The following is a 9,899-nucleotide window of genomic DNA, read 5'->3' on the forward strand; positions in this document are numbered from 1 at the left end:
TTAACAGCAAAAGTGAGCTGCAGAGAAATAAAGAGGGCAAATCCTGTGCATCCTGTGGCAGTAAAATAAATCCTTTAGATTTCCAAGGCAGTGGGAAGTATCACTGGGCTCTTTGAGACACAGAACTGCTCAGCAGCTTCTGCTAAAAGCCTCTGGCAGTGTTTCTTGCCTGCAGATGAAGTCTGGGATCATAACAAATCCCTGTCTTATAGCCTGCCTGCAGGTGCAAAGCACAAACAGTATCAACCCACAGCTCCATAAATTCAGGGTGATCTGGCTATTCATGTGGCTGTGAGCAGTATTTCCATAACAACCAGACACCTCCACTGCTCCTGAGGAGGTCCAGAGCTGTCCCAGAGCCACCAGCACAAGGCTCCCAGTTCACCCTGTGCAGCCCAGAAAAGTCACTACAGGCAATTAACTCGTACAAGCAATGACAATTTTAGCTGCAGTGCTCTGCATGTGTGGTAGGTGATGGCAGGATGCTCTGGTCCCATCTCTTGTTCAGAGGTGATTCCCTTGGCTCTAGGCATCTTTTAGAAACTGCCAGAAGGACTTCAGCACCTCAAAATCAGTGCTGGTTGGCTTTTTCCTCCCAAACTCACACAGCTTGGAGTGTGGCTGTATTGAACACAGTCATTAATCACTCCAAGCACTGTTTGTGGTTCCCAAATAACAAATAATACCGAACAGAATAATAAAATTACAACAAAGAATCTATATTTTCAAAGTAGGTGCTGGATATCAGGAATTCCTTCTTTCTCAATCCATATTTAGAGCAGCGAACTTACCCTGAGCCCCTTGAAAAGACCATTGAATTTCAGAGCCAGCTGGAGAAGAACACCAGTTTTGGAGCCTGGAGCAAGGCTGAGCCCTGAGCAGGAGATTATTCTGGGCTTTGGGTCTCTCTGGATTCTGGGCTGGAGGGGTGAGTGGCCCCATCCTCCCAACAGGAGAATTAACAGCACCCTCTGCTGCCCTCTAAAAATTATCCAAAGCACAATTTTATCAAATTTAATGGCAGCAGCTTTGGACTGTTGCGAGCAGAGCTCAGACAAGCCATGAATTGGAGAGGAAAAAAAGAAAAAAGCAGGAGGGAAAAAAATCCCTGTGCCAAGCAGGAGCTCCTGAGACTCCTCCTGCCACTGCAATCCAGCTTCAACCACGCACTGTGACCCCTCACAGGTGAGAGGAGGCTCTGATCTCAGTGAAGCCCCTTTTTGGGGAAAAGTGGGGGGAAATTACTCTGCTCATTCTCCTTGGGGTGGAAACAATGGGGGCTGAGGGGAATTCAGCCCTTTTCAGGGCTGGGTCAATGAAGGGAAGGGCTGGTATTAGGCATAGTATTAACTAGGCAGTTACTAGTAATTATTAGGCAGCTATTAAGTAGCTACTAGGAGCTGTTAGGCAGTAACTATTATTTGCTAGGCAGTTACAAGGCAGTAATTAGTAATTTAGTAATTGTTAACTCTTAAATTAGTAAATGTTATATTAGTAATTGTTAGATATTAGATTAGTAAATATTAGATATCAGACACTACAAAGTCATTACTAGCAGTTGTTAGGTACTAAGACGTTACCAGCAGTTACTACTACTACTACTATTATTATTATTATTATTATTATTATTATGTTATTGCAATTTGTTAGACTCTTCCTAGTAGTTACTGAGAAACTTCTTGCAGTTACTGAGCAGTTCCTAGGGACTTACTAGCTCTAGTAGTTACTGGGAATTACTAGACAGGTTCTACTAGCTCTGAGGTAATTACAAGGCAGTTACTAATTACTAGCAGTCACTAGCATTCATTGAATGGCTTTGGTCAGTGGTTTGCAAGCACTGACTGATAGGTTGTATAATGAAAATCAAGTTAAAAAACTAAAAACCCACACACTTAGCAACACATAAATGTGGGCTTTATTTAAAATATGTGAGACATCCATTAGCAGCAGCTTTCCCCATTGTCAGTTAAATCTGTTAGCATTCTTGGGAGCAGAAATAACTCCAGTGGAATTAATCACTCCCTTTAGAAAGCTGACTAAGCTATTTTAAGCAGTCAGCTTTCTGGAGGAAAGTATGAGAGCTCTCCAAAGGAATATACTTGGGGAAAGTTCCAATATGGCCTTGCTATGTTTAGGTTTAAGTTCCTATTTTCACACATATTGCCTAAATTGAATTGCCATGTTTCTGAACTCCAAAATCTGCTTTGGTACATTAACAACTTCAGAAGCACTCTGAGCTCCTGGGAATTGCAAGGGGTTTAGGAGTCTGAGGGTTGTGGGTTTTAACCTTTAGAGGAAGCTCACACTCTTATTTTTAGTGCAGAGCTGGTCCTGGTTTTGTCATGAGCCAGACACAGCAAGGGCTGTTGGTTGTGTTTGTCAGATCCTACCTCTGCCAAACAGAGCTGTGGAACTGCATATTATGGGTACTTTCTGGTCTGACAATCTGCGAGAACAGAGGGTATCCTTCTCTTCAATGCAAAATCAGCAGTAACTTTCAGCTTTGGAATGACTCAATGGCACAATTCTTAATGATTTTATCACACAACACACACATCCTCCCTTTGGAGCATGTGTATGTTATTTGATTAAATTATAAAGAACTTACAATTTTTGTTTCTTTCTTTTTGTTTTTGTGTAAGGAATTTATTTTGACTCAGTGTTAACAAGGTAAAACCCCTTGGGGCCTGTAGGAATGGAGTCAATCTGTAGTTAAAGTCATGCATCCTTTTTCAAGACTCAATAAGTAGCTCTCAGATGTTAAAAATTACTCATTTTCCCCTCTCCCTTCTTCAGCATATCTTATTCACTTACTGGAGAGGAGAAAGAGTTTGGGTACCAATTTACTGATCATGTTTCTCACCCAGTATTCCACAAACCCTGCTTAAAGGGCACTGAGAAGAGGCTGGGAAATAACATTGTACAAAGTGCTCTCTTACAATCAATTGGGAGCATTTGTATGTCAGAAAGGACAATTATCTTAACCTGCTCCAGAGAGTCTGCAAAGTGAGGTGTATTTCTTACTGTGTTCTTAGGGCACAAGGAGCACTAAAACATGCCAGTGTGGAAAGGGAAAAGAGTCTGTTATCCTAAGGATTCTTCTTTGGAAGGAATCAACCACTCAGCATAGACTTAATCAGCTTTCTGCTGCACCCTAGTCAAGTTTTTGGTGTATTTCAAGAATTAAAGCACAGCTGGATCAAACCATGCTCACAGAAACAGAAACAAAAAAATCAAATACTTGTTTTCTGAAATCCTGAGCTACTGGTTTCAATGAAAATCTTCTGACACTTTAAAAAAGTGCAGCTTTTTCTTTTTTTTTTCCTGATAAAATCAGAATAGCTGATTTCAGTCTGCTGCAGCACTGATAATCTGGCCCAGTTCTCATGGGTGTGATAGGACGGAGGAAGCAGAGGACAGGCTTAGTCCTGTGTTGTAGCCAAATTAATGCTAATGTAGTGTTCAAAGATGCCTCTGAAAGCTTGTAAATTAACTCTTGTTTCAATATTCTGTGGAGGAAAATTCTTAGGGTTTGAGTGATGAAACTATTTTATGGAAACATGCAGTGCCAGCATTAACAGCCTTCATCTCGAAGCAGAAACCAGTCTGGTGTTTCAATTTTTGCATTCCCATGAACCTTGAAAACAAAACAAAAATCACTCAAAATATATTCAGAGAGTAAACTCACTAAGAAAATGAAAATTTAATGCTACTACAATATTGTTTCCTTGGAGGAAATTCTTATACCTAACTGCAGAAATGGAAATCTCACTGGGAGAGCCTCCCTTCCTCATTTGGAATACAGAGATGTTACACCACAGTCCAGTGTACTTGACAGAGGATTTAAAGTCTCTTACCTTTGCCTGCCCTTTCTCAGCTGAATTTCTGTGGGTATCTGAGTGAATTTCTGTGTTTGCTGTCTGACTCCTCCTGTGCACTGACCATGCTGCCTGCTGCCCACAGCCAGAAGGGATTTCAGTGCTGCCCTTTGCCTGCAGCTTGACACACCTGATACCCTCAGCATCCAAGTTTTTGTTCATCTTTCCTCCCTTTATGGAGCAGGAATATCATGGCCTGATAGAGTTGTAAGATCATGTAGAGCTGCAAGCAGTCAGCTGAGACAGTGACAGCCTGCAGGTGCCTGCCTTTGCTGCTTGCAGAGTGAAACAAATGAATGTGGATTAATGAGGTGCATGTGATGCAAATCGACCTGTTCTGTGTGCTGCTGGGACAGGCTTGAGCATGCATAGCTCCAGTGGGGCTGCCAGGTGGTCCTGGTGAGGTTTGTAACCCCAGGATTGCCAGCCAGGGGTTTATGTACAAACCACAAACGGGACAGGGCTGCTGTGAGACACATTCCAAGCTGTTTTATTTTCCAGCATCAGTCTCATTCCATGGTTATGACAATGGGAAGATGCCAGCAGCTCACATCCCAGGCAGCAGACAAAGAACTCAATGTTACAACTCACTTCAAAAGTTTTTTGACCTATCACACAAAGCAAAAGCACATTGACAGTAGATTTATCCAACCACTACAAGCACATGTATTTAGCTGCATTTCTCTTCCTAGAGAAAAGCAAGGCACAACTTCCCAAGAATATTTCTGGGATTCACATTCTCTGAACTTCAGAGAAAGGAAAAACAGTTCCTATCTCATTTACTGCTCCTGTGTTGTTCACAAGTGGAATGCATTGTGGGAGACTGTTTACCTGAAGGGAATTGGTAATTGGATTCTGCTGTGAGTGTTTTGATTCACTGACCAATTGAATCCAGGTGTGTGTCAGGACTGTGGGCTGACAGTCACGAGATTCTGGGCAGTGGAGTTGAGTTGGGTGCTTGTGCAGATTCAGTTTTTATGTAGTGTAATGTAATATAGAATAATACAGTATAATAAAGTAATTAATTAGTCTGATATTCATGGAGTCCTCCTCATCAATTCTCTCCCCATGTCAGGGTTGCCCTGCTTTCCGATACACATACCTTTAGTTGAAACAATTTAAAACAATTGCTTATTTTGAATACAATACCTGCTTGTAAGCCTTCAAACACAATGCACAGAGCTCCATTATTAAGCTTAGAACTTCCTAATATCATGCTAGATGTACTTTTCTGTAGCTTAGGGAGTTATTCTGGCCAAGCATTAATATACAGAGCATTGTTCCAGCTATCCTTACTTTCTACATCTCATATAACTTTTCTGCTGCCAAATCTCATGGCTACTGCTTAGCTCCAATCACAGCTCTGCTCTCTCTGAGGCTGCCTTTTGCAGCTGCCCCAAGCCCCTCTGATTTTAAGGATTCCCACAGCCATGGCTTGTGAGGCTGTGGAAGGGCTCATGAACTGGGAAAGGTGCGAGTCAGTGTTTGCTCTTGAGGAGCTGCAGTTATTGCTGTACCTGATTCATGCACATCCACCTACTTCTCATTAAAATGCTGTGTTTGCTCTTGGCATCTCAAGGTACAATTTGGCTGTGTCATTTTGTGGGTTTGGTACCTTGAACTTGAAACATTATGCCTTTGCCTTAAGGGGTTTGTCTAGCTTAGACATTTTCTTTACTCCATTATTCTGTTTTCTGTCTTTTTTGCCCTGAAGTATTGGGAAAGAAAAGTTAATAATAGGCTAAAGCTGAGAGCATTTCCTTTTTAATCAAGAGGCAGAAAACCCTGGTGTGAACAGACTTTTTAAATTACCTGGTTTCTGATATTTTAATTAATGTTACTATTTTTCCTACCATGTTTATATTGCCCCCAGGGAACACTTTTTTCCTTGCCTTCTCTACACGGAATTCCACAAAGATTCCTCTACAATTAATGCAGCAAAAGGAAACTGCAAAGGTTTAAAGTTGGAAAGACATTCTCAGGCTTCTCTCAAGTGGTAAAATTTGCAAATATAACAATGTTAAAATTTCTTTAAGCATTCTCATATCAAAGTTTTAGTGGATTCATGGAATTTCTGTAACAATGAGGAAAAAAACTTTTAAAAAATCTGGGTGTGATTCTAAGATCACAATGGAGAATAGAGAAACAGTAAGCAAATCATTATCTTTCAATTCACACAGCAAGAGTCTGATTCATTATTATTAGGCAACTTGTTTGTTTCAGGTTTTCAGAATCCACCTCAGTTACTTTGATTCTTTTTATTTATTTAAAGGGCTTCAGGTTTTTTGTTAAGAGAGCCTGAAGTTCCCATTGCCTTCTCAATGTCCATAATTTCTGTGTCTGAACGTTGAAACAATGAAGCTGTTCACTGTCTTCACTGTTATTCACTATTACCTCAGACTGCTTTTAATTTCACTTCATCTGATGTATTAAGTGCTGTGTCCTCTCAGAATGCACAAGTCAGAAAATTACACCAATAAATAGCATGCTGGCTTTCAAGCATGCATTTATTGTTATGATTTATTCTGCCTTAATAACAGTTTCTTTCTATTTATTCATGCCATTTTTAAGTCACATTGGAGATAAGAATGAGAAGTCATTTTTATGAGAGCAAAAGTGGACATGTTTAGGAAACTCTTCATCCACCAGTCTTTGTAAAGTTTGAGTGGTTTTTGCTAATAAATAAATTTTCAGTGACCCACTGCTTGTGCTATGCTGGAGAACTTGTAAGACTGAGACCAACTCACTAAAACATTAGTTTCCAATCAAATTATTTCCTTACAAACCTCTGTCTCGAGCTTTTAAAATGGTATTGCAAAAAGTTAAATTATGAGGCAGAACTCCAAGTGTGACTTAAGGTGAGCATTGCCTCAGAGGGAGCAGTGATGCAGCAAAAACACTGACTGTGTTTGCTCAAAGGAGTCAAGCACTTTCAACAGTTTTGAAACACCTGTTTTCTGATAAAACCAGTGAATTCAAACAAAGATTGTTCATACCCCAACTGAAAATAGTCATTTAAAGTGATGCTGTTTATGCCAGTGCTGCCGGTTAGGGTAATACTGAAAGGTCCATCAAAGTTACATTCATACATAAGAATTAAGTTTTAACTCATCCCTTTACAGTAACTCATTGCTCCCGTGCTACCTTTGCAGAATTCAGAGATGTACAGAAATGAAAATCAGATTTCAAACTTACAAGCCTAAATACAAAAGTACCTACATGTGAGAATGTATATTTAAGGGTGTTGAGCAAGTCTTGTCCTCTGTCTCTGTGCAGAGCCATAAACCAACTTTCTAGCCTTCTTCTTTCTCACCTCCTCCCACCTGTCTTTCTTCTCTGTTAGGGCTCCATAGCCTCTGGAGCACATTTGGAATTTAAGTCCTTTATTAAAATGCCCAAATATCTCAGATGAGTGCTATATATGAATAGTGTTACACACCCAGGAAGGAATACAGATTGACTTTTGTGTGCATGCGTTTTGCTTTTTTAGCATTTTGCAGGCATTTTGATAGATAAAATCTTTTTGGCACTGATTCTCTGTCCTAGACTTTAAGTTCTTGAATCATCAAAGAGCTAAAGTAATCACAGGAAATACTTTATGGCTGCTGAGTTGGTAGTGAAAAGAATCATGTCACTCTGGGTAGCAGTAGTCTCCAGGGTCTGCTTTCCTTGGCCTTGACAATCCACCAACAGTAATATTCTGTTTCTCTTGGCACAAATATCTGCTATTAAAGGACAGTTTTAGGTAGTACATTCATGGAAGTCTAGGCTGTATTTCACATTTACTTTCTGGGCACACAAGTGAAGTATGACAGAACAGGAAGATGTTGCCAGTTTTATTGCTGGATTTTCCCTTTATGCTTGGATGGTGCCTGAACACTCATCTCCTATTTTGTCTAAACAGCTTTGACAGGTGCTTTTTGCAGCCCAGTTCCCTCTGAAAAGAATTATTTCTGTAGTGCTTGGGAAGGATGATGGGGCAAAGCAAATGGTACAGGTGAGGCAGATGGTGTGTTGTGAAACTGAAAACAGGGCCATAACTGCAGAGGGGCCAATCTGTTCAGTGGGATTTCTCACCCCAGAAGCCAGAGGGAATTGTTATAGCTCCACACTTCTCAAGAATGTGAAATTAAATCTTGGAGGCATCTTTGCAATTCTCTTCATGGAATCTCATGAGTGTCTGAGGCTAAATATCTTGTGCTAAAATCACCTGCCAGGCCCTTCTTAGCATTCCAGTGGGATCAGATTCATAATTTGTTTTCCAGAAACTCCTTATGTTTGCTGCTTCACTTATGCATTCCTTTGAGATACTTAAACTGCTGTTAATATTTGCTGTAGCCGTGGTATGTCAGTGGACTTCTCAAGCCATGAACTCTCACAGCTTGTCTGTGGCACTGCCAGGTGCCACAAATTCCAAAACACAGCTGAGGAACCTGTGGCAAGGACAGACCACAAGGTTTATTAAGAATCACATGAGGAGATATTGCCATTGGGTCCTGGTAAAAAGGAGATGTGGGCTGGATCCATGTCTCCAGTCTGGAAATCTGGTTTCCCCTCTGATGTTTGGCTGTTGACAAACAAATTGTTTAGACTAAAAATAAAGGGAAAACAACACTGAAAATTATTGGTTGACTTCATCATGTGTTATGGATGCTTGTATCTTTTATTTAAAAAAAAAAAAACCAACTAAAATCTTGTCTTACATTTCCTAAACATTTTCATCAATATCTTTTTGTTGAAGAGCTGCAGCTTTGTGACAATCAGTAGTTGGTCTGCTCTGCAGTGAACCATTTCTTAATGTCAGAAATTTGTTCCACTCCATATTCACACCACCAACACCATTAAATATTTTGGAGGCATATAAATGACAATGTCAGTTTGGCAGTTCTGCAGGGCCACAGCCTTTGATTGATTCTCTCAAAAGTTTCTGATTACCTGGTCACAAACTGTCAGGTAGCCTTTTAAAGAAGTTTTTTCTTCATTGCCAGGAAAGTTTTGTGAGTCTGTAAGCAAAAAACCTAAAATTCAGCTTAACATTTCTAGAACTGCTTGCACATAGGCAGTGGGAAAATAGATCTCCCCATGCTCTGCCAATTTTGTGTATAACAAATGGCCTTGAGGCAGAGTTAGAAGGAGAAAGGCCAGACTTGCTCATGACCCCTCTCTGGGAGTGAGCAGGGATGTGTCATTTAGCAGCTGTGGATGTAGTGGCGCCCTTGGGAAGGAGCCTGCAGTGTCCCAGACCAAAGTGAAAGCCATTTACACCTCACTGCCTGGCTGGGATTTAAGTGAGAGACACATCAGTTCATTCCTGAGCTTGCCTCATGCAGGTTTGTCAGAATACCATGTAGAAATACCCTGCCCAGGTATTAAATACATACATATATACATACATATTTATTTATTTATTTATTTATTTATTTATTTATTTATTATTTATATATGTATGTGTCTGCATAGATAGATATATATGATAAATAGGATAGATAGATATAGATATGTATCTATATATCTATATAGATATATATGATAGATAGATATATGTCTATATAGATAGATCTGTGTACATATATATGTACATTTATTTATTTATTTATTTTATATATATATATATATACACGTTTATACGTGTGTATATATATATATATACACAAGCGTATTTGCATAAAAATCTGGTAACTTATAAAATAAGAAAATACAAATAAATAAAATGTGTGATATTACAGACAAAGCACAAGTAACAATAAAAAGAAATAAAAAGAAAAATGATACATGTGTCTATACATTTTTTTCACGTGATTTGAAGGTGAAATTATACCAGATCAGTCTTTTTAAAAGTGGGTACCCAGCACTCCTGAAGTTGCTGTGTTTCCAACCATCCCCAGCAGCAGCTGCTGTCCCCATTTGTGGATCAGGATGTGCTGGCCTTGTTTGGGCTGGGGGAGCAGGGAGGCTGAGCTGTGCTGGGCTGTGTGACCCTGGCAGAGCTGGAGCTGAACTCCTGTGCTTTTTTACTGATGG

The sequence above is a fragment of the Geospiza fortis genome, unplaced genomic scaffold (genome assembly GCF_000277835.1).
Source record: "Geospiza fortis unplaced genomic scaffold, GeoFor_1.0 scaffold125, whole genome shotgun sequence".
Lineage (NCBI taxonomy): Eukaryota > Metazoa > Chordata > Aves > Passeriformes > Thraupidae > Geospiza > Geospiza fortis.